The 24627-nt window shown below is 43.3% G+C and overlaps 1 long non-coding RNA gene across 1 annotated transcript; it reads right to left on the bottom strand.

Annotated features, from left to right (window-relative positions):
• Window positions 1-277: 277 nt before the first annotated feature.
• LOC134425860 (uncharacterized) lies at window positions 278-24574 on the bottom strand. Its single transcript, XR_010029788.1, has 5 exons — window positions 24476-24574; window positions 23407-23493; window positions 17062-17578; window positions 1716-1771; window positions 278-922 (listed from the first exon to the last, which is right to left on the bottom strand). It is a non-coding gene; the product is annotated as an uncharacterized LOC134425860 (long non-coding RNA).
• Window positions 24575-24627: the final 53 nt, after the last annotated feature.

Below are 24627 nucleotides of genomic sequence, written 5' to 3'. Positions count from 1 at the left end.
GACCATGCTCAGGCATTGCTCAGAGGTGTCACTGCCGTGGCCAGGGACAGCTCTAAGGTTTACCAGGAAACATACAGGGAGCTGTGGGCATGCTGGGCACGCTTGGAACTGCTCACACAGGAGCAGCTGATTTTGCCCATCTGGCCAAATAAGCATTTTCAGTGGCTTATTTGATTTGTCCACAGGACAAAGGAGGAATTGAGAATCTGACTCCAAGTTCTTAGAAGGCTAATTTATTATTTTATTATATTATATTGTATTGTATTGTGTTGTATTGATTATATTATATTACTAAAGAATAGAGAAAGGATCCTTACAGAAGGCTTAACAAGGCACTAATGAAAACCCTGTAACCTCTTCCAGAGTCCCGACACAGCCGGATGGTGATGGGTAATTAAGTCAAAACAATTCAGATGTTGGATTAATAATCTCCAAACCACATTCCAAAGCAGCAAAACACAGGAGAAGCGGATCAGATAATTATAATTTTCATTTCTCTCTGAGGCTTCTCTCTTCCCAGAAGAAGAAATCCTGGTGAAGGGATTTTTCAGAAAATATGACAGTGACGTAGCACAGCTGCTGTCCATATAGGAATGTTTGTAAATGCCATCACCAGCACCTGGTGAGGGGCACAGAGGGACTGTCCTCTCCTCAGGCTGGCTCTCACTGCAGGGCTGATAGGAGCACCAAATATTCTGCAGCCACAACACTTTAGTAATCATCTCACAAGCTCCCACCACTACTCCCACTAATCAACTGTTCACTGGCTGCCATCAGAGGGACCTGATGCTGGCTTGTAATAAAGTCATTGCCTGCAGATCCCAATTGCAATCTGCCTGGAGCTGCATTTTGTGTGGTTCCATGAGTTAGTGTTCTCTGTGCACAAGCTCTTCTGACAGTTCTTGTGGAGTAAATGGAGGCACTGCAAAACATTAAATCAAGGAGAGGTTAGTAGTGAGAAATTCCTTAGGCTTCAGATCCATCTACTTTAATATTTCCATTAGTGATTTCAGCACAATAAATATGAGCAGTGTTGATGAGAATTGTCAAAGTCCTGAACACGTGTGGTGACATGAAAAGAGAGGAGATTTGATATCATATTGGAGAGGTAACTTCAGTACTACAGTATTAGAGACAGGATGAATGTCAATAAAATGAAAGATCATACATTTGAGAGTAACATAGATCATGTGACCGCAAGGCCCTTACTGTTGCCATCCAGAGAGGAAGGCATGTGATTACAGATTGAAGAATGAACCACCACAAGAGGCAATCATGAGAAAAACATGTGGTTGCAGGACATGCCTGCAGCTACAGGGTGTTCCAAAGAGTCTGCTGGGCTGGTCACTGGCTGGGAGAGCAGTTTGTAGTGGCAGGAGGGGCAGGGCAAGGGGCTGTCTCTCCTGTGAGAGAAGGCTGGTGACTCTTAACTTGGCCATCCTAATGATAGGAGAGAGTAGGAGATGTAGCACACTTGTTGTTGTCCAAAACTGTACAATGGAGGTGAACCTTTTTTGTCTGGAAAAGGGACAGTCAGTGCAAGCCAAAGTTTGCAGGCTTGACATAAATATAGGTAGGCTGGGATTTAAAAGGTGCTCCTCTTCTCTAAACCAGTCTGCTGTGGAGTAGCTATTCAAGTAGAGCAAGGATGACATAAAGGAAGAGGTTTTTATGCAGTGTTCCTTGAGTTCAAAAGAACAGCACGACATACTCACCTGTGAGGGCAGAGCACAGGGCTGGCAATCCACATTCCCACGGCAATCCTTTTGTCCTACAACAGAGAAGCAGCAGTCTGTGCTTAAGTGTTCACTTGTTCCTGTGACCTGGGGAATGCAGAGGGCACCCAGAGAGGCTGCAGCTGGCGTCAGCAGTCTCCATGCATCCTCCTGAATGGCCTCTGTGTCATGGCATGCCCCACCTTCTGCTGCCCTCCAAGCATCTTTGCCAAGTTTCATATCCTTCATTTGCATCCATGTTTGCATAATTGAGAAGTTTTTCAGTTTACTGCTGCATATGATTAAATTCATTGGTGGAAAATGAGGCGAGCTCCCAGCTGGAGTCAGTTTGCCATGTCAGAAGGCTGAGATGTAACAGAGAAACTGCCCTGTGGGAGTAGGGACACCAGAATAGGACCCCCCAAATCTGACATGCCTGCCCTGCATTACAGCAGCAGTTTGGACCTGAGGGCTGGTTATGGTTGGGAATAGGGACTCCAGTAGGCAGTTTGGCTAATTTGGTTTCAGTGGGAGGGAAGATCCTACATGATAGCTGAAAGGAGACTCTGCTGGCAGTCAGGCTCACACCAACATCATGTGGAATCACTACAAGCAAAGCAAGTGGGAAAAACACCTGCCCCAGTGGTCATCTCTCCCCATCAGAAAGGACCAAGTGTGTCTGAAGGCATAATTGAAAAACCATCAGCAAAGCCCTGAGGGTCGTCAGTATGAAGATTTATTAATTGATACAAATTGTTTTTTAGGGAGTGACTCATTTGTCATGGCTTACACAGTGCCTTGGAGAAAAAACTCCTTAAAGACAGAATGAAACCATTTGCCATAGCTGTGGAGGAGTGTCTGGAACAAGCTGCACATTTGCTTTCTGGCTCTGGCTGATGCCTGCCAGAGCAAGGCTTTGCTGGTACCAGAATGGATGTGAAGTGAGTAAGCACCACAGCTGGTGACTGATGCCAGTTCTGGCAGGGAGGGATGCACAGAGTCCTAACAGCAGAATCAGGGGTGCATTGAGTGAAACCCCCTTTGCTGACACTGACAGCACCACAGACCCTTCTGGAGGACAGCACCCACAGTGGTCCTGCAAGGAAAGGGAGGGAAAGTACTACTGCAGCACCTAATTAATCCTGAGCTTCACTCTGAGAGGGAAGCCTGGAACTGAGGACAGCAAATTTTTTTTCATGCGCTCCTGCTTCAGCTTCCAGGTCTGACAATCAGATGTGCATCCTGGAGAACTCTACTAACCAGCAAGCTTTTATCATTTCAGTAACACACCTGACATTTTTTGCAGGTAACTCTTTCAGGTCTGTAACCCAGCTGCTTCACTAGCTTTTCTCTGAGAGGTGAAGCCTGTCTCAGATGGTGGTGGCTCTAGTCAGTCACTGCTTTCTGCAGAAGGCAGGCAATTTGACTTTGAAGACTGCTCCAAACACACAAAAAACATTGAACTGGAAGTTTTAAAATTTCTGTTGGTGGTACACTGGATGGAGGCAGATAGTAATGTAAATTTTGTTACTGATTAAGGCAGGTATTCACATGAGAGTCTGATCTGTTATCACCAGGTTGTCCCCATGATGAACTTGCACACATTTGCTATTAAACTGGAACATGCTGCTGCCCCTTTTTAAATGCAAAGATTGTTTCCAGAACAGCTCTCAATGCCTGTGAGAGATTGTGTTGCCATGATATTTTCTGAAAAATCCCTTTGCCAGGATTTTTCTCCTGAGAGGCTGAGAAGCCTCAGAGGAAAAGAAAAACATTAATCATCTGCTGCTGTGGAATGCAACAGGTGCATCTTTGATTGGTCCATGTGGTTGTTTTGAATTAATGGCCAATTACAGTTTGGCTGTCTTGGACTGTCTGGTCAGTCACAAGATTTTATTATCATTCCATTCCTTTCTTTTCAAGCCTTCTCATGAAATCCTTTCTTCTATTCTTTTAGTATAGTTTTAATATATAATTTTCTTTTAATACAATATATATCATAAAAAATCAGCCTTCTGAAACATGGAATCAAGATTCTCATCTCTTCCCTAGTCCTGTTCCCTCCCCTGTGAACACCACCACAGGCTTTCTCTTTTCCAGCAGTATCAGCTGGGCCTGAAGAAGGAGGCTGGGGAAAAGCACAATGACTGAGGGTATGGGCTCCCAGAGTAATCCCTCCATGGTCAGGCTGGGGTGAGTAGTTCCCTCTTCTCCCTCTCAATCTTAGAGATCCCCACCATCCCCTCAGCAGTGTCACCACAGGTGCCAGTGGGCCAGATGGACAGATGGACCAGGGAAACAATCAGCATTAAAACGTACCCTTTTCCCAGTGAGACCATTTCTGCCACGCCAGCTCAGAGTGTCCTAGCTGAGAGCATGACCAAGGCTGCCTTTACATCAGTGCACCTTCACAGGTGCCTGCCCTGCTGTCCCCCCAGCTGTGCCACCCTCCTCTGGCCCAGCCCTGCACCCTCAGCCCTTGTCTCCCTTCTCTGGCAGCAGGGGAGCCACAGTGGGCTCTGGGCTGAGCCAGCCCTGCTGCCACCAATGGAGAGGAGCAGGCAAGGTCCATCCCTACTCTCCATTCCTACAAAGAGGGATGGGAAGTCCTGAAGAGACCAGGAGTTACATGAAGGTTATGCTGATATTTGGTTTAGACCCCTCAAGTGAGCCAAATATTGCAGTTTTATGGCAGTTTAAGGTAAAAGGTGGGAGGGAAAAGATTTTATTTTCCCCTTGCTCACTGCCACTCCTGTGCTGTGGGTACCCACAGATCTGACAGGGGAAAATGGCTGTTTGGAGGTGGGAATTATGCAGAATATGTGTGACTGTGCAATAAATTACAGCTTCCTATCATAGATCAGTTCTGGATAACACACAGCCCAGTGAAATGTTTCTCAGATTTCTACTTTGCTGATTTTAGGAAATCAGAGATAACATATCAGTGCTCAATATATTCACTTGATCTTGTGTGGGTGAGGTCAAGCTACCATTGCTGATCAGGAGCAATTACTGCTGCAAAGGGAGAACCCTTTTCCACCTACAGAGCTGTGTGTTCTTGTAAGCTAAGATCAAGATCTGAACTTAAATTGAACTACCAGTGAGAAACGTGTTAATATAAATCAGTCCTCATAAGCCAAATACAAATTGTAACAGCAATCATTAAAGCAACACAGAGTACAAAAATATTACAGCTATGAAACTGCATGTTGTAATTACTGGTGTTATCTCAGTACTTTACATTCAAAGTTCTCTGTTCTGAATACTATTAATGAATATTGATTTGGAGAACAGAAGAAGAACTTCTCAATATTGAAAATGGTTTAGCTGTATTTAAACTGAGACAGTTCCTTTTTTTTTCCTGCCTTGGCTGTATCTTTCAACCCCCATCTAACAGCAGCTGTGATTTATTTTTAGTTTCTTTTTTTGCATATTTAAAAGGCTGTTTCTGTATGGTGTGAAGCATAAGCTAGTGCAGCAATTAGCTGGCAAAGAGACTGAGCTTTACAATTGCGAGTAAGTCAGAAAATAATTTTTGCTCTGAATCAGACATCTACACAAAGTGAACAGTATGCCTCGACTATACACATACACTTCAGATCTCTTCATTCCATGGGCCCAGTGGAGTATACAAACTGAATTCAAAGGAGGACATCTAGCAGCAAGTTTAAACGCCTATAACACAAAAAATATTGGCTGTGTTCTAGAGCTGTCTTTTAATTCATAATATATAAATAAAATATTGCAGAAATCAGCAATATCCTTTCAGAAGTACTACCCTGTACATCTAATGGAACTTGATCCTAAGGGTCCATTTGCATCTAAACACAATGATCCATGCAGAAAATATCTGGCTTTTACTTATAAATTGCAGTGAACATTTCTTTTTCTACTCAGAATGGTTGTCTTTAAAGAAAAGGAAGCTCTGTCTTCCAAGAGATGATGAACAACTGATTTCTTATTGTTTGGATAAGGTGCAGTGATCCTGTCAGTCAAGACAAGTTACACATGAGGGGTTGTAAGTCTGTGACTATATAAATGACTTTGCCCTGCCATCTTCAACTAGGGAAGCAGCCTCCAGAAAATAAATTATGTGGGTACAGAGTAAACTTGTTTTACACTGCATCTTAATTAAGAATTAATTAACAAGTCCTCATAAAGAAATAATTAATTTCTGGATCTTATTTGCTTTTTTGTTGTATAATTCTAAACAAATGTCTAGAGTTTCAGCCCTATAAGAAAAAAAAAAGCCTTTACAAGCAGGGAGCATTTTTATCTCTTATTGGTGTGCGTTAGAATTTTAAGAATATAAATCAGTGTTTGGGTTGGTTTTTTTCCCATAGATATAAAACCCCTCAGACTTCTCTGTCTGGTATTTCTCTTTCAGGCAGTTAGTTTCTGACTTCAGTGGCCTCATCAGCAGGGATGGGGAGGAAGGGCTTTGCTTCCCTATTCTGTTTTGCTTATTTATGGTGGTTTATTGGTTTAACCCGGCAGGCAGCCAGACCCCTCCCAGCTGCTCCCTCACTCCCCACCAGTGAGATGGGGGAGAGAAAAGGAAATAAAGGTAAAAGTCATGAGTTGAGATAAACAGTTTAATAGGACAGAAAAGTAGGGGAAAATAGTAACAATGATAAACGAATATAGAAAAGGAATTATGCATAATGCAATTGCTCACTACCCACTGAAACAGTGCCCAGTGAGTCCCCAAGCAGGCCACCTCCAGCTGGCTCCCTCCAGTTTTATCACTCAGCAAGATGCCATATGGTGTGGAATGTCCTTCTGGCCAGCTGGGGTCATGTGTCCCAGCTCCTATTGCCCCCAGTCTCCTTGCTGTCAGGGCAGAATGAGAAGCTGTAAAGACCTTGACTTAGGGTAAGCACTGCTCAGCAGCAGCCCAAACATCACTGCGCTATCAACATTACTCTCATCCTAAATCCAAAACACAGCGCTCTATCAGCTGCTCAGAAGAAAATTAACTCTATCCCAGCCTAAACCAGGATAACCAGCACTTTAAAGGAGTTGAGCTTCAAGGCAGACCAAGATTATTTTAGATCACCCTCAACCCTTTCCAAACAGGACACCTTTTTACACAGCCAATTAATAAAACAGCAGTGGAGCCTGCAGAGACTCAGCCAGACCCAGAAACCTGCCTTCCACTCAAGCTCCCTGAGCCCTCAGCTATCACTTCTGCTTGGCCCCTCTCCAGGCTGGATTAGATGCACCCAGCAGGGACACACACCCTTCCAGAGCCCTGCACTGCTGTGTGGCCCAGACAGGGACAAAACAGCCAGCTGTCTTCAGCATGCAAAAATGAGGAACCTTTTGGGGAAACACCTCAGAAAATACTGGGTGTTAAGCAATGAATTGCCTAGCATCATAGTAAATCCCTGGCATGTGGGAGAGACTCAAACTCCTTCACTGTTTGCAGCCACTCCTCTTTTGCTGTCCTGAGTATGTCTGCATTGCAGTCACTGTTCACAGAAACACTGCCAGACTGGGTTAAGCTCACTCAACTCCTGCTAACTCCTGCTGCGGCAGCAAAAACCTCTGTTACAAATCCTGCTTCAGCAGATTTCTGCATGGCTTTGTGTGTTAAAGTATCCACAGTGCAATTAGTCAAAACTTTTAAGAGTGAAGGTGCATAATCCATCAGCTGGGCCGAAAACCCAGGAATTCAGATGATCAGTCCTTAGATGCCGGTATTTTATTTGGGCATTGAATTAAAAGACCCAACCAAACCAAACACAAAAACTAAAACAACACCAGTACAATTTCATGAATTTCTGTCTTTGAAAAGGTAGCAATTATCTTTGGTAATTTCATTCCCATGGTACACACTGCCTTTCTGCTTATCTCTGCTGAAATGCATTTTTCTAAACAAAACAAAGCTATTTTATACCTCATACTCAATAGTTTTCAATTTTGATCTTCAAGGCTAAAGGTGAATTTGCACACAGTGCTCTCCAAGTCTCTATCTCTGTCATTACAACTCCGTTTATCCCGGGCTCTTCTGGGACCTGTTCCCTATTTTACTCCCTGTAGTGCTTCTCTGACAGTGGCAGGAATGAGAGAAACTCAGGAGAAAGATTTGGGATTTTTCTACCCCAAATCCAGGGCCAGTTTTGATTAAATTTAGACAATCCAGGACCAAAGTTTCTGCACTCCAGCTGCAACGTTGAAGACCTCCCTTACTGCAGTGGGAGGACCCCTACACCTTTGCCAGATTTCTGCAGAGGATCAGGTCCCTACATACTGCTTTGCATCTCTGGCAGATTTATTGCAGGCTGAAATTCCTCCCCCAACACAGCACAGCACTGTGCTGCAGGTGTGCCACAGGACAGGCAGCACAACCTCCATCTCTGGCACATCATGTCCTGCCTTGTTTGCATTAAACTTTAATGCATTTGCTGCCTTCCTGACATCAGCCCAAGGCACAAATGTGTTGATCCTGCAAGCGTGAACCTTCAAGGTTCCAGAAGTAGAGACCTGCTCTGCATTCAGATTTCAGTTTGAATATTTCACCCTGCCTTTCTCACTCTGCATAGTCTTGAGAGATGTCTTTTTATGGAGCAGGCACTGCACATAACAGTCAGAAAAAGGACACTGCTTTCTTCATCTTTTTGTGAACACATGCAGCACTCGGGGCCAGGTGAGGACACAGAGGAGGAGGCTGCTGCTACATTGCATGAGACAGGGGCTGGCAGGGGACATGCCACCTTGTGAGTGGGGCCAAGTCAAGGGCACGTGCATCTTCATACAAGTGCATCCCAGTGGTACATCCACCTTGGCACATCAGCTACTTCAGCCATTCATGTCACCAAATAACAACAGCCTGCTAGATTGAAAACTTGTCTTTGTGCATATCTGGTAGCAGCTTGTGTTACATGATGTAACTCACCACTTTTGCTCCTTGATCAGACAGCTGAGCAGAGGAACCTATAGCTGTGTTGAGGAAAAGGGGAGCCATATTCTGCTCTGCTCCCCACCAACATCTCCCATGTGGTATCTGTGGCACTGGTACTGACCTGCTGTTTTTTGTACTGATGGTCTTGCTAAGGAAATGAAATCTCTGCACTGTTGAGAAAGTTTTCCTCATTCATTCCTAGGTGATTAATTGTTTACATGGTCATCAAATTGCCCTCTGAGTGTGTGACAGGAAAATAAGTCCTGATGATAAAGTACACTGTCAAAACTGTCCCCATGTAGTTTTAATTACTTTGGGTGTTACAGCAGACAATTATTCCACATAGATTTTACTGTGGATCAAGACATACATATAAAATTAATTGATTCAAAATGGAATACACTGCTTTTGTTAAGGAGTGTGCTTTTATCATTAAAGGAGGGAATAGAGCTGAAGTAATTTATTGATGACAGCTGGAATATAGTATTTAATAGAAATGTGTAGAGCATGCTAGATATGGAAAATTAGAAAAATATTTTGATCATCTCTTTGCATCTAGGTAGTGGCTCTGTCAGGAGATATTCTTTCATCCTTGCAGTCACTTAATATGCAAAAACTGAATTAATGTCCTGTTATACAATTTCATCTGTGGGAGAGCCATGCCTGTGCTAATATAATAAGAAAAGCATACACTTCATCATTTCTATCCATTACTTAGTCTGGAAAGGTAAAAATGGCACTAGTTCTCTGTGTACTATGCCACCCACAAAAAAGAATTCCTAGCACAGAGATGCCAAAACCCCCCACCCTTGTCAGTACAGACATAACATCTTACCAACACTAGGGCACAGCTTCTCCTCATTGGTGTTGGGCTGGAGCCAAGACACTTCTTTGTTGGCTTTTTTTCATCTTTCAGCCTCGAAAAGAAGGCTGAAATACTTTGAAGGTAGTGTCTCCCAAATCAGCTTTGAAGGTAGTGTTTCCCAAACATCTCTCTAGACTCAAGACATGAACTTCTGATGTCATTACATAATCATATCATAAACTATATAAAAATACAGCTTCTTCACCTGATATGGACACAGGATCTCCAGCCCAGCTGCTTTGCTGTACAAACCATTCTTACTGACTGATAGCACAGCCTGTAGCACATGGACAAGTCAGCAGCAAAACACTGAAATCTGCTGTGCTTGCATGTCTGAGAAGAGAAACAGAAATTTATAAGAAATAACCCTTATCTTCAGAGTGACAAAAACCACAAGCACCATGATCCACCCTCACCCCATCTGCAACCAAGCCTGCTGAAACCTCCAGCACAGGCTGCTTCTGCTCCCTCACTGGAGGCATTTGCTGATGGTTTTACCCCTCTGTGCCCCTGCTGTGAGAGCCACACCAAAAGCATCAAAGGAAGGAAGACAGAAGTGACACTGCTTGAGTAGGGATTCTCAAGCAAGAAAGAGAGGCCAGAAAATAGTGCTACAGTTAAATTTCACTGAAGGCTTCTCAGGATGAGGTAACCTACAAGGATTAGCCCAGAAAACACAATGCTAAATGCATTTAGCTCTCAATCATTTACACTTACATAATGAAATTATTGGTATATTCCTCCTCATTGACCTGTTTTGATTATTATCACTTTGAATTCTTTTGCACCTAAATTTATAAGAGCAAGTCAGAATGTTAGGCCTTTCTTATACAGTTTAGGATATTATCTGCCTATAACCAGAGACATTCAGTTCCCTTGCTGTCTACCCTCAAATTTAAAGTCTGCAAAACTGCAGCCAGCTTAACTGCATTTTGAATTACACAGCGGTGTAATTCAACTACACAACATGTAAGCAAAAGGCACCTCTAAAATAGTTGAGTACATTTTAAAAATGTGTGCATCTTCCCTCAAGCTTTTCCTATTCCTCTCAAAAGTCCAACCTGCCAGAGCCACAGGAGAAATAAGGCTTAATGGATTAAGTAGAACCACCTTGATTTTTACTAGCTGGGTAGCCAAACTGGCAGCAGTGATGCTGAACTGCTCCCAGACAACTGCACGGGTTTCCCAAAGGTGTTGTGGGTGTCCCACCCCTGGAAGTGTTCAAGACTTGTCTGGACAAAGCTCTGAGCAACCTGGTCTAGTGAAAGGTGTCCTTGTCCAAATCAGGGGGGTTGGAACTTGATGATCTTAAATCCTTTCCAACCCAAACCATTTTACTATTCTATGCTATGCATTTCACTATCTGCTGCCAGAAGACAATCGTGGTGTTTGGTGTGGCAGTACAGCTTCCCTGTCCTGAATGCAAGGTTGCAGCAGTCCCTTAGAGTAAATGCAGGGTAGATGAGGTTTAGCAAAGATGATTTACCAGTGGTGCTGTGTAGAGCCTTACATTTGCAGACAGTGATCTGATGAAACTCTTAAAAAACAGGAAGATATGTGGTGTGGTGTACAAGACTTTTTAAAACACACAGACAAGATAAAGATCACCTCAATCCCCTTCCTGGCAACAAAGTTAAACTCTAGGTGTTGATGGTCACCCCAGTGTTTGCTAATTGGGAAGAATTGTGGAGAACATCTCATGTGTGAAATATGTTTTGTCACTGAATTGCCGATCTTTGCTAATACACAGGGTTTCCTGCTTGATAACTGGAATTAGATGGATAAAAAACCAACAATGATAATATTTACACACATTTATCCACATGTTCAGGCTTCATAAGACTCCTGTATTATAACCTAAAGCCACTGATGCTTCATAACTGGTTGGATGCTTCTCCTGTGTGCTGCATCCACCAGCTGATGTTGTCCCTATTCAAACAAATCCTTCCCAAAACACAAAAAACCCCATTGTCTGATGCTATTCATTCTGGTAACCATTCCCAGTCAACCAGACAGGTGTCAATCAAACTAATGCCTCTCAACATAAAGCAAATCTGTCTAGGGTTGCAGGGTTTGAGCCAATTTAATTTAATTTATTAGAGTTGAAAGGAACCTTTGCCTCTGTGACAATGGGTAAGACAGTTTGTAATCATTCTCATTTAATTGATGAATGTAAATTTGGCACTTGACAATTAACCAGACACATTAAGACACTAGGGATGAAATCCCAAGAGGATTTCACAAGCATCGACATGCTCTAAGGTTTACTTTCCTATAGCAAATTCATCTGCAGCCTTTCTGTGTTGGCAGAGCTGGAGCCATTCAGCTGTGTCTCACAGAAACCAACAGCCTCCACTCAGAGAAAAAACCCTGCTGGGAAGGAGAAGGACCCAAGTCTCATCTCTGCTTCCAGTGTGTGACTGTGCTGAAAATGTACAGCCTGATGGCAATTCTGTAACCCCACACAGGCTTTTTGCAGTTGATGTACCTATGCACAAGTGAGGAACTTACAAGTATGCATCAGCCACAAAAAGCCCACAATAAATTAATTATCTTACACAGGGCTGGTTTGAAGGAGCAATATTCCTCACTGGAAACACTTTTCTGTCCCACATATTTTCTAGTGCTGAAAGTTAGCTTGTTTTTATAGTTTGTCCTTTATGGTTGCCTGATTTACCAACCCACTTTGATTAGCTTTTCAGTGTTAATTAATACACATTTGCAACCCTTCTAATCACATATTGCTCAAGGGTGGGTATTCTAAAGTCACAGATTAAGCCCAGGGTGCATCATTGCAGGCTTCAGCATAACTCTCTAGTAGTTTACTCTTTGCCATGGGAGCAGAGTGCTGAACTGACTCTGCTGACTGAATGTGAGATTTTTTTTAAGGAAGGAAATCTAGTCCTGATTTAAAGATTTAATGTGAGAGAGAAGCTAACCACATCCTGTCATAAGGTGTTTCACTGGTCAAGATCTACATTTTATTTTTAGCTTGAACTTACCCAGCTCCAGCTTCCACCCATAAAGCCATTGTTAGAACTTTGTTTTCTGAACAGCGTTATTTATAGCCTGTGACAGATCACTTCAGCTATCTCCTCATTTACAAGCTAATTAGATTTTTTATAGATATTTCTAGCTCCATCACCCAAAGAAAAGCCCTGGAGGACAGCTGTGGTCCTCTCACTCATGCCTCTACCTCTCAGCAGTGTCATCTGATCTGCACAGAAGCTGCTGCTCACCAGTGCAGTCCCCTCCTTATGGGGACAAAACCATCAGGGCCACCAGACCGTCACAGCCCTGAGCACAGCCGGCTCTGCTGACCGTCCCAGCAGCACCAGAAGGGCTCTCTCGCCTTTTCCCACCACCCTCCTGAGGTGCAGCCTTTGGATGTTATTTGAGCAGTGGGTTGGTTACTGCTATGTTTCTCCTGTCGTCCCCTGCTCCTTGCAGCCTGCTGTTAGTCCTCTGAAGCCACACATCCCACCAGGAGCTTGTGTTTACCCACCACCTGAGAGGCCACCCAAATCCTTTGTATAATCCCTCATCTCCCCATCAGTCCCCACCTGAGGCAACCTGTAGTTACTTGGATATTTCTGTTTGTAAGTTATTGACACATAATTTGCCTTTTTTCATCATGTTAGTCCAAGGGTTTATAGTTCAATGGGAACTGCTCTGGACGGGACTCCAAGGAGTATATGTGAGTTTAGTGTGCTTACCCCTCTCTGTTCTCTGGTGTCAGTTCAACCTAAAAAGGCTTTAACATTGTATTTAAAGTGTTTACATGTTCCATTATGTAATGTTTGCATTCATTCTGACATACTTCAGATCTGCTCTCCCTCCTTCCCTCCTTTTCCCTTCCCATTTCCCTGCCTGCAGCCTACGCTTTCTGTCTGCCAGCTATAAAGAGATTTCAGAATTTTAAAAATAGCTATTTAAAAGCAACAAACCAAGGCTGAAATGAAATACAGCAGGCAAGAACTGCTCGAGGGAAACTCGCTAAGTCAGAATACACCAGGGCTTTCCTGCAGGGTTTTAATGGTGACTTTGTGTAGCTGCTTAGACCTAAATCTACAAATTTAGCTGAACCATCACCATGAGAGGTTTGTCCTTTATCTAAATAAAGCTAATTGCAGGTTTACTTTGGGAAGAGGAATTCCAGATATAAATTAATTTAAACAATGTTTTATTCTTCTTATTTATTACATATTCTTCTCACCATGAAATTTTATTTTCCCCTCATGAGAGTTAATGGGCTAAATCTGGATTTAGATGCCTCTGTTTGAACAAACGAGCTCAAGAGATTTGGCCCTGTGGTATTTAATGAAAAAGAAAATGTCATGAGGCCCTCCCCTTTGGAAATAACCAGTTGAGTAAAGATTAATCAAGATATATTCATGTCCACACTGTCCCCTGCAGAGAGTTTAGGAGGTATATTCATCATATACATCAGGATTAACTCAGTTTCTGCTGTGGCATTGCAATTCTCTTGAAACTGTATAGCTACTGACCTACTTTTCAGGTGGTTTGGTGGAAGTCACTACAAATCCTTCTGGCATTTCAGCACCAGCAGACTATAATGTTTTACAGGGATAGAGCATCTTCTGAAATGGCAAAAACTGAGTCACAAAATAGAAATTGAATTCTCAATGCTGGGAAAAACAAGGATAGTTTTCATAAGCACACACAAGGAATGAGCTGACTTGGAAATGCCCTACAGGAATTTCTCTCAAAGGGCAGTCTCTAAAATCCCAGATATGCTATAATCTTTGATGACCTTCTGCTGCTCTTCCTCTTTTTGCAACAAAGTTACTGGATGATCTTTTCCTTCCTTCCTTCCTTCCTTCCTTCCTTCCTTCCTTCCTTCCTTCCTTCCTTCCTTCCTTCCTTCCTTCCTTCCTTCCTTCCTTCCTTCCTTCCTTCCTTCCTTCCTTCCTTCCTTCCTTCCTTCCTTCCTTCCTTCCTTCCTTCCTTCCGACACTTCCTTCCGACACTTCCTTCCGACACTTCCTTCCGACACTTCCTTCCGACACTTCCTTCCGACACTTCCTTCCTTCCGACACTTCCTTCCGACACTTCCTTCCGACACTTCCTTCCGACACTTCCTTCCTTCCTTCCTTCCGACACTTCCTTCCTTCCTTCCTTCCGACACTTCCTTCCTTCCTTCCTTCCGACACTTCCTTCCGACACTTCCTTCCGACACTTCCGACACTTCCTTCCGACACTTCCTTCCGACACTTCCTTCCGACACTTCCTTCCTTCCTTCCTTCCTTCTTTCTTTCTTTTCTTTCTTTCTTTTCTTTCTTTCTTTCTGCAGCTCTACTAAACTCAGGCTTATGCGTATATAATATTACACCAGCTGAGTGTTGGACACCACAGCCTATCTCAGTTGAATATATGAATTCTTGAGGTTGAAATAACACCAGCTTTCTCCATAGCCCTTGCTCCCAGCTAAGGCAGCTTCTCAGGAAGGCAGTGTTGGAATATTCACCAGCCCAAGAGGGAGGTGGTAAAAGCCCAGGACAGACCCCTTTTGGCACCTTCCAGCCCTGTTTGCCCCTCAGGCTGTGCCCGTGGTCAATGGATGCTGTCAAACAAGGTGGTGCAGGGCACCAGGCCTGGGGACACAAGCTGCTCACTCTGAAACAAACACAAAGCAATACCTGACTCTGATCCAGCCGACACAGACATGTGAATTTATACAAAGCAAATCCTTAATCACTCTCTTAAACACAAGAAAGATTTCTCATAATTTAAGCCCAACCAGATTATCATCTAAAGCTCTTTAAGGATTTGCTTCTGATTTCATAAAATCAGCCTCAAGAGGAAAGTGGAACAACATTTTCTGTACCTGCATTGGGGAGTCCTGAAGGATGTTATTTCACAGCAGAATCTTGGGCAGACACTGTAACTGCTCTATCACTACCGCTGTAATGGCAAAATGATCTCCTGCATTGCTTTAGTCCTTTGAGGACTTGGCGATTAGAGAGCGGTTTCTGCTCCCCTGCACTGGCTGTACAAGGGCTGCCCCAGAAAAGAGGACATGAACAAAACACCCAGGCAGCTCAAAGCCCACATTGATTTGTCTTGGCCAGAAATTACATTAACATCTCTGTGGTTTGGTTATACAGGGCAGCCAGTGGGGAAGGGAGGAAAAGGATCTAGCGAAGAAGAAAAGACACAACTCAGCAATTCAGCTGTTACACTGCAGCTTGACAGACACATAAAGAATTTGTTTCTTCATAAATGTTTCTTCATCATCTCTTAAGATCTGGTCACCAGTTTGAGGAATTGAGGACAACAAAATAATCCCATTTTTAAAAATTATTATTTTGCCTCATTGATATAAATGCTGTGCTAAGTCAAAAAGTGGTGGCACCAGCACAGCACTGAATAAGGGAGCAGAGTTGTTTCAGCACTGCTGAGGCTTGCTGCACCTAGAGGGAAAGCCTCTGTTGCTGTGTCCCCATTGCTGTGGATAGGACCACTGGCTATGTGGAAGAAGGAAAATTTTGTCTCCCTCTGCCCCTCTTCCATTGTTTCCAGGCCATGTCCACACTATTGCTGCATGGAAATTCATCTGCTGGTGTAGGAGAGGTGTTAAGCAGGAAACACAGAAGGGAACAACCACTGTATATGGCAACTGGATTTCAGGGTTATACGAGTTTCTCTGTGTTTTTCTTGTTACTCTACCTTGTAGTTAGAGATGGGGAAACCAGATTTTACTGTAGTTGAAACACCCAGACAAAAGCCCACAAAAAGTGTCCCAGAGGGTACCCCATGGAGCAGTAAGGTAGCAAAGGCAGGAGCAGGCTATGCAGCCTGAAAGAAAACAGTGTCTGAAGATGTCAAAAAAGGGGTTGCACACCGGGATTGTTCCAGCCAACACAGGACAACTGATCCCCCTCTAACAGGTCCCTTGCAAGTGAGATAATATTAACCAAGAAAATAACTTGGCTTACAGTTTTTTATTTACCTTGTTACAAAAAGAAGAAAAAAAACCCACCAAAAAGAGGGTAGCAGACATTTTTGAGAGTGAATGTTGCATACTGGTATAGGGTAATATCTGACAGCAAAGACACTTGAGAAAATTGAGATTAAATATATTTCCTAATATTAATACTGTACTAAATCAAAAGCTTTACTCCTCCTCCTGTTTAGGTTTAGCTATATTACTGACCAGCTAGCCTTCAAGACAGAAAGACCCTTTTATCAAAAAGGAAATCATTCCAGAGTTTGCCTGAGGCATAAGTCCTTCCACAAGATTTAGAAAGGTGGAAAAAGAAAGTAGAAAAAGAAATCATCTACCTTATTTTAAAATAAGATATATATTGCATTTTTGTATTTCAAATAATTACTTGTTTCAATTTTATTCTGTCTATGTAATGGATTTTGTTTGCTTGTCATTTTAAATACATCCTTGTCTTGGAGCACCTGAGGTATGCATTTAGTCCAAAATTAATTTCTCTAGTTTTAATTAATTATGGTTCCTGTATTAAAAATTAACTTCAAGGTTATTTTTTAAAATCTCTTTTTCTTATTTATAGGACATCAACAGAAACAGGAGATATACATACCTGTAAAAATCACTCTTGCTGTTCAAAAAATTTGTTGATATTTTTCAGGTCTTCCAGGCTCTACTTCTGATTGCTTGACAATTCATTGCCATTTGAGAAGTCTGAAAACAAAGCAAAACAACACAAAACAAAACAAAACAAAACAAAAAAAAAAAAAAACCAAAAAAAAACAAACCAAAAACAAACCAAAAAAACCCCACAAACTATTGCAGACTTCAAGGGTAGAAAGGCAGCATGGAGCTGGACTCCATGGCATCCCAGTTGTGGAGCAAGCCTGGCTCAGCCCAGTTCCCTGGGGCTGCAGCTGCTCTCCGTGAGCTGCTGGCCCTGTGGCCACTGCCCCTCCTGCCGCCCTTTGGATGGTGCTGCACAAGCCATGGGACAAACCCCAGCCCTGGTGTTCAGCTGCCTGGAACTCAGAACCTCCAATCTGACCTCCAGCTTCCTGGAAAGAGAGGTGGGAGAGGCCAACTCCTTCGGGCTGCAATCCTTCAAGCCTCTTCCTGAAGGCAGTCAGCTGTGGAAAGAAGTCACGGTGGTGAAGCATTTGTCATTCAAAGGGAGCATTTGCCTGGACTCCTTTCACTAACGCCTCTTCCCCCCAGGACCTGAGCCCTCACTTGCCCAGACCTTGAACCACATAGACAGACCCTGCCCTTTCCTATTTGGGGTGGGAAGGGGTTGCATTTCGCCTAATTTCTGGTCTCAGAGCAGGGCAGCATTCTCCTTGAGAAATGTAAATCTCTTCATGCACCACCACAGCTCTTGCCCTGGACTGAGACCTCAGCACTCCTTCCTGCTCTCCACATTTTTCTGGTGTCTTTGTGAGTAATAATTAATCATTCTTAGCCTAAAGACAAGGAAAGTGTTCTAGCCTTTGCGAGAATCAACCTTTTACCTCAGTATGTGAGAGAGTGGCACTGGCATTGATTTGTCTTTCAACAATGTCTCAAGCTTGGTTTTGGGTGGTTTTTTTTTTGACAAAAGGCTACATTAGAGCATTAATGATCACAATATGTTCAGGTTTGTTACACTTAGCAGGTGGGCTATTAATTGAAATGAGTATTAGTGAATTTGAAAAATCTTTTTTTCTACTCAGTTTTGATTTGCTTCCAAATACCTGCCCTGTGGTCAGACCACATATTTGTAATAGGCTCCTCTGTGGTAATAAATTTCTTGAGAGGGTTTTTTGTATGTTTTTAAAGATCACTTCAGCCTCTATACAGCAGCACCTCTGTTCATATTTAGCAATAGGAAATCAGTCCTTCATTTCCCAAGGCCAGCAGAATGTCCTGAACTTTGCTGCAGCAAACTAAAATTTATAGGTACATATACAAAGAGTGGGAACTCAGACAAACGAAATATTTTGATTCAAGCATGATGCTTGTGACTGTCATTAGAAACCAGTTTGCCATCCTAGTAATTACATTCAGATGGGTTTTGGGCCAAACTCACTTTACTGTATTGTTTCTTTTGGAAAATGAGCTCTATGAGCCTACAAATTTCTGCCTAGCAGTTTAAATATATTGATGGAGGATTATATTACAGCAGCCTTAAAGATTTTATTTAAGGTAGTTATGAAAAAAATGAAATAGTTTGTAACTGTGAATATAGATTGCAATTATTTTTAACACTAGCAACCAATTTTCTGACTGAATAATTTTTATGTATATTTCTAATACTTGTGGAGAAAAAAAAAAAGCATGATTTTGATGTACTTTTGTGAACCAAAATATTTTCTCAGCCTGGTACAGTCATTAGTTTTAATTTCTTATTTTCGATCTCTTTCCCAGCCATCATCTACAATCAGTACTACAGATGAATCATTAGTACCACTTCTCCAGTTTCCTAGTGGAAGTCTGATAGATCAAAGCCCATTCAAGGATGCAAATTTTTCCCTTTGTCTCATCCAGGCCATTCCTGAAGCTAAGAAGAGGTAAAATATTAAGAACAGCCATATTTTTCAGCAACAAATCAAGATACAAAGAACAACTAAATACTCCTGAATAGCAATTCTGCAGCAGTGTCAGCTAAAATGCTGTCATGGACACCTGCTCATTCCCTCTAAAAATACATTTCTGGATTGTGTCACCAGAATTAATGAGCCTAAAACATCTAATGTCTCATGACAATAGGATTCCTGGGTGGAAAGCTGTGTGTGGAAAAGTGCTGGGCAGACGTACAGCAGCCCTTGCTCTGCTGCCCTGCAGCTGTGCTGCTGAGCAGCAACCACAGCCAAGCCAAGGCACTCCAAGGCTGGCAAGGTGAGGGAAGCCACAGCTGGCTCCCAGGCTGGGAGGAGCATCATTCGCTGAGGCTGAACGTGGGTCCAGGTGCTGCTCAGCAGACTCAGCAACTTCTCTCCTTCCTCCTTGCTGGAAATCATGGAAGTGAGCTACCCCCAGGAGTGGCATCACCAGGAATGGCTTTGTCCATTTGTCACCGTCATATTTTCTGAAAAATCCCTTCACCAGGATTTCTTCTCCTGGGAAGTTGAGAAGCCTCAGAGAAAAATGAAAACAATAATTATCTGATCTGCTTCTCCTGTGTTTTGCTGCGTTGGAATGTGGTTTGGACATTGTTTACCAACTGGCCATTGTTTCATTGGTTTCATGTGAATTGTTTTGACTTAATGACCAATCACGGTCCAGCTGTGTTGGGACTCTGGAAGGAGTCATGAGTTTTTCATTGTTATCTTGTAGCTTTCTGTAAGTAGCCTTTCTCTATTCTTTAGTATAGTTCAGTATAGCATTCTTCAATTTAATATAGTAACATAAAATAATAAATTAGCCCTCTAAGAACATGGAGTCAGATTCATCTTTCCTCCCTGAAAATACCACATCCATTTGATACATTTCTCTCTTTTGGAGGAAGCCTTGGCCCAGCACTTCAGGCAGAAGAAAGTTTCCTTGCCCCCAAGGCCTCAGCACTAACCAGGCAGCAGCACTAACAATGCTTGGATCACTCAGTCAAATCAAACACACCAGAAGCCACTGCTTTGACAGAACTATTTTACACACCTCAACCATAATGTGATTTGTCATTGCTTTCAGAGATGTGGTGTGCAGCCATCCAGGCTTTCACAGGGATTTTTGGCCTGTAAGAAAGTTCTATTAGATTATTTACTCTCTCCCCTTGGCTGTGGCAGCTTCTCCCTGATGTGCCCCTTGAATGGAAGCAATGCCTTCCCACAAGCCCCCATGCCTTCCTTCACATCCCCTTCTTGTCCCTAATGGCTTGATTTCCAGAGGTGATGCTATCCTCAGGCCCTTTTGCTCCCTGAAGAAGTAGGACTGCCCAGGCCTCTTGAAAACCAGGCCAACAATACAGAGAGGAGTAATTGCAGTCTTTGTGGGTAGCTCCAGGCCATGTCATAATACACTCTGTTAAGTGAGGACAAAGCCCATGCTGGAGGGATGAGCAGTTACAAGTGATGCAGGCCTGGCATGAGGAAGGAAACACATCAGTCTATTTGAACTTTTTTACCAGTGTGTGGTGAGAGGGAGCTCAGCAAGGATGAACATCTTGCCTGTCTTAAGGCAGGTAGGGCATGCTTCATCCCAGGAACTGGCAGAGATGAGGGATACTGAAAATGCTGATTTAAACCAAGGTACTGGTCTGCATTAGGCACTCATATGAAATTTACACTTGTGTTGTTTGAAGTTGCATTCTCTTTATAATGAGTTTTGCTTATACTATGTACAAATGATAATTAGGGGACATACCTCAATATATCTTCAAAAGATACTTGTTTCCTCAAAGTGCAGAAGCCAGCAGGCTGAGAACTGATTTTTGTCCGATTTTATTTACTAAAACTTCTTTAATGAGTATTTATATCTGAATAAGAGATGTGGAACTAGGATCATGTTTATATAAAATAGGAGTAAATTTAGGGATTGCAGCAAACTGCAGCACTTCCAGCTCCTGCAGAGTTTGTGTATTTCTGGTTTAACACGTGTAAATTGACCTCTCAACTGCATCTGTGAGCACCTAAGCATATCCAGTGGCTTGGTCTTGCCATAAGGGGGAAGTCTTGTTCCTTCTTTTCCTTCTCCTCTAACTCAAACTTCCCAGCCAAAGAGCCTGCCCCCTCATCTGTGGTGGCTCTGGAGTTTATTTGACTTGCCTGTGAGCTGATACAACTCAATGACACAGCAGAAAACCAGGCAGCTGTTTCATTCAGGATCACATTTTGTTTGGTTAGTGACCAACTCTGGTGACTGAAGGGTTTCATTCATTCACAGGTAGCAGGGCTGACAAAAGAGAGATGATGGGATTGCATGTCTGGAACAGGGCCTCCTCACTCTGGTGGAGGGGAACTGCTGGCTTGGGGATTGCCATCCTAGGAAGATGAAACCTAAGGTGTCCAGCTTGAGTACCAAACTCCATTTTAGGCATCTGAAAATGCAGTTTAGTTGTTTTACTTTGCTTTGCACAAGCACAGCTGAGGCCAGTCCTGTGCCCCTGGAGCGGAACATCTCCAGCAGCTTCTCTAAGCCCTGCTGCCCCCTGCCTGCCCCTGACACTCTTCCCATGCTGGCTGGCAGAAATTTGTGCGCCTTCCCTGGAAACTGGTGCAGCTGAAAAGTCACTTGTGTGGCCAGCTCACTTGCAAAGAGCTGTGACAGTGCAATGCAGGGCAGAGCAAGGGACAGGGATGGGCTGTTCCAGGCTGAGCCAGAGCAGAGCCTGTACATGTCCAGCTGCTCCTGACTGCTGCTCTCACAGAATGCTGCAAGTCAAAGGCTGTGACCCCTAGCAGGACATGCTGTGCTTCAGCTGTGCCTGTGTTTGCCTTCTGCCCTAACTACCACCAACAACAGGCCCTTGGACAAGAGGTTAAATGGGGTGCTTGGGATTTCCTCATTCTTGACTGGGAGAAAAAGGACAGTGGGAATGCCTGAAATGGAGGGTGGGTTGCTGCTGTGTGTGTACATTACTTGTATGTTACTTACTTCTGCTATAACCGTGACATTACAAAATGTAAAGTGCAATGTAGGCTTCCAAGGTTCCAGTTGTCCTTTCTCTTCCAGTCAGGTACAACATTTTGTTGCACTACTTTGCTGCATTTTGGGTCATGCTAAACTGTAAGCTCCTTGTGGCAGAGAGGGTGTCACTGGTGTGAGGCACAATGCCTCAGATAATGGAGCTCTAGCAGCAGTGGGGGCCTCGGGGAGTGCCTGTCACAGAAATGACAGGAAGGAAGAGTTTCACTCTTGTTGAGTGCAGAATTAGTCATGTCTGAGACTGCTTGATTTTTGCCAGCCTTTTTGAAGGATTTCATCTTTGCCTGTTGCCTATGCAGCTCCTACCCCTCGATCTCCACCAGCTACCCATCACCTTTAGACCCCCCTCCTACTCCTCTGTTTTGATCCCATGCCTGATCCTTCCCTTTTGTCAAGAGATCACAAGCCCCTGTCCCTCCTTCTCTGCATCTCTCCTTTCTGACCTCCCTGACCTTCCTGACCAGCCTGCCTGCTGACTAGGGCTGCAAATAAAGGTTAGGTAACGAGCAAACTCCACTTCCCCAGATTTAAAAGAGAAACATCCAATATTGTCTTCTTCTAAATGCAGAGGCAGATAAATTAAACCAAAAGGTATTTGGAGCTGGAGTGCAAAGGGGAGATGAGTGGTGGGAGAAGAGGCCAGCAAAAGCCACCCCTCTCCTTTGGAACTGTCTTTGGCTCTGTTTCCATTTTAGCAGGAGTACAGGTTAAGGTGAGAGTCCAGATTGCTTTGGTAATATCCTTTCATACCACATGTAGTGACTCTTGCTCAAAAGCAAGTATATGGACTTGATTAAGCTTATGATTGTTGAAAAGTTTTTTCCAACTAATTAAATCCAAATAAACTTACTATCTGGAGGAACCAGGAACGTCTACAGCAGGGTTAAAGAGATGGAGAGCTCCTCTGGGTTTCAGTGTACTGCCATGCTTTGTGCATCCCTTGTACAAGACTCAATGAAAACTGTATTTTGCTGATGACATCAAACTGTGCCAAAAGATACAGCTGAAGGGGAGTAGCTGCTAGAACATTAGTTTCCAGTCTTTTTGGACCTACAGCTTACTGCTAGCCTCCAAAATTTCCTACAAATCACAATTTCACAACTCATACTTTAAACTGAAAACACTACAGAGGCACCAAACGGCAATGACAGCCTACCACTCTCTATAGGACATCAACAAGGCTTGAGTAGAGCAGGAGAATCACTGGTCAAGAATGAAGGAATGCAGAGATGGAACAAAAGAGCTGATTCAAAACTCCACATGTGCAAATCTTCACTGACTACAAAACCAGTTGGAGGTGAAAGAGTCTCTGGGGTAGTTGGGTTCATTGCAGACTCACCATGTGGGATGTGGATACAGATGTCAGGGGTTTCACAAAGTCTTCTTTATTCTAACTAAATGATTTGGTGGGAACTTTTGGCAAGAACTGCAGGTAAAAGAAACCAGAGAAAACAAAGTCTGAGAAAAACATCATTAGGTCAGCTACAGTGCCAGTATAGTGGCATGTCAAGAACGGAGAAGAAAGGCAACACCAGACTGGTAAAATGGCAACCATCAGCTGGATATTACAGGAACTGGCAGGTTACATGCTAGAATAATATGCATTTTGTGGCAGGGACCACGTGGACAAACTGGGATGGACTGGACTCTGCTAATCATGGACTATGCCACCCAGTGCAGACAGAAGTTGTTGAATAAAGAGCTCAAAGAACGTTTAAAAATATTAAAAAAAAAAAAAAAAGTTAACAAATCAACAGAGGAACCCAACAGCTGGCAATCATGAAAGGTGGGATGAGGAAAGGATCAGCTCTGAGGATTCATTGGATAGATACACATGGAGATAATACATTGAGCTGTAATCTTGCCAAAGATTAGGAGAAAATGAAAATGCTGGTGGTACTGCTGTTTTTGGATTTCAAAAAAAACCCCAAGCAACCAACTAAGCAACAAACCAGCACTTTCCTGGAAAGGCAAATCCTTGCTTGGAGAATACCAAGAGCAGATCTAGACACAACCCTTGAATGCATCTGACAGCACTGCTACTGCAGAATGGCATATGGGGTTTAAACTTATTCTCAGGAAGAAAGAGCTCACTGGGTGTTAAGTCACTCCTTACATATGGGTGGAAACTCGTAGTAATTGTGCAATTTCCCTAAAAAAAATCCCCAGAGATCTCAGTTCAGTATTTTGCTTCTGCAGCCTTTCCTGCCTTTGCTGTTACAGCGCTTTTCACTTGCAGTCCTTGCGCTTCCCTACATCATGTAAAATACGATTATTTCTTTTGCTTAAAGACCTTGGTACAACACTAAAAAGCCACCAGTAACTGCGCCGAGGTTCCTTTTGCCAAAATACCTGTCTTCTTTAGTCATGCTCACTTAACCAGGAAAAAAAAAACAAAAAAAAAATACCCAAAAAAAACAAGACCAGGATGCTTCAATTCCTCCTTTTTTCCTCCTTTCCAGGCCGGCCACCGGAGCATCCTCCAGCCGCGCAGCCCCCGTGCAGCAATCGGGGCGGCGGCCGCAGCATCCTCCGCCGCAGCGCCGGCCCGGCCGCAGCT

Source organism: Melospiza melodia, chromosome 1 (genome assembly GCF_035770615.1).
Source record: "Melospiza melodia melodia isolate bMelMel2 chromosome 1, bMelMel2.pri, whole genome shotgun sequence".
Lineage (NCBI taxonomy): Eukaryota > Metazoa > Chordata > Aves > Passeriformes > Passerellidae > Melospiza > Melospiza melodia.
This window is presented reverse-complemented; position numbering and strand designations above follow the sequence as displayed.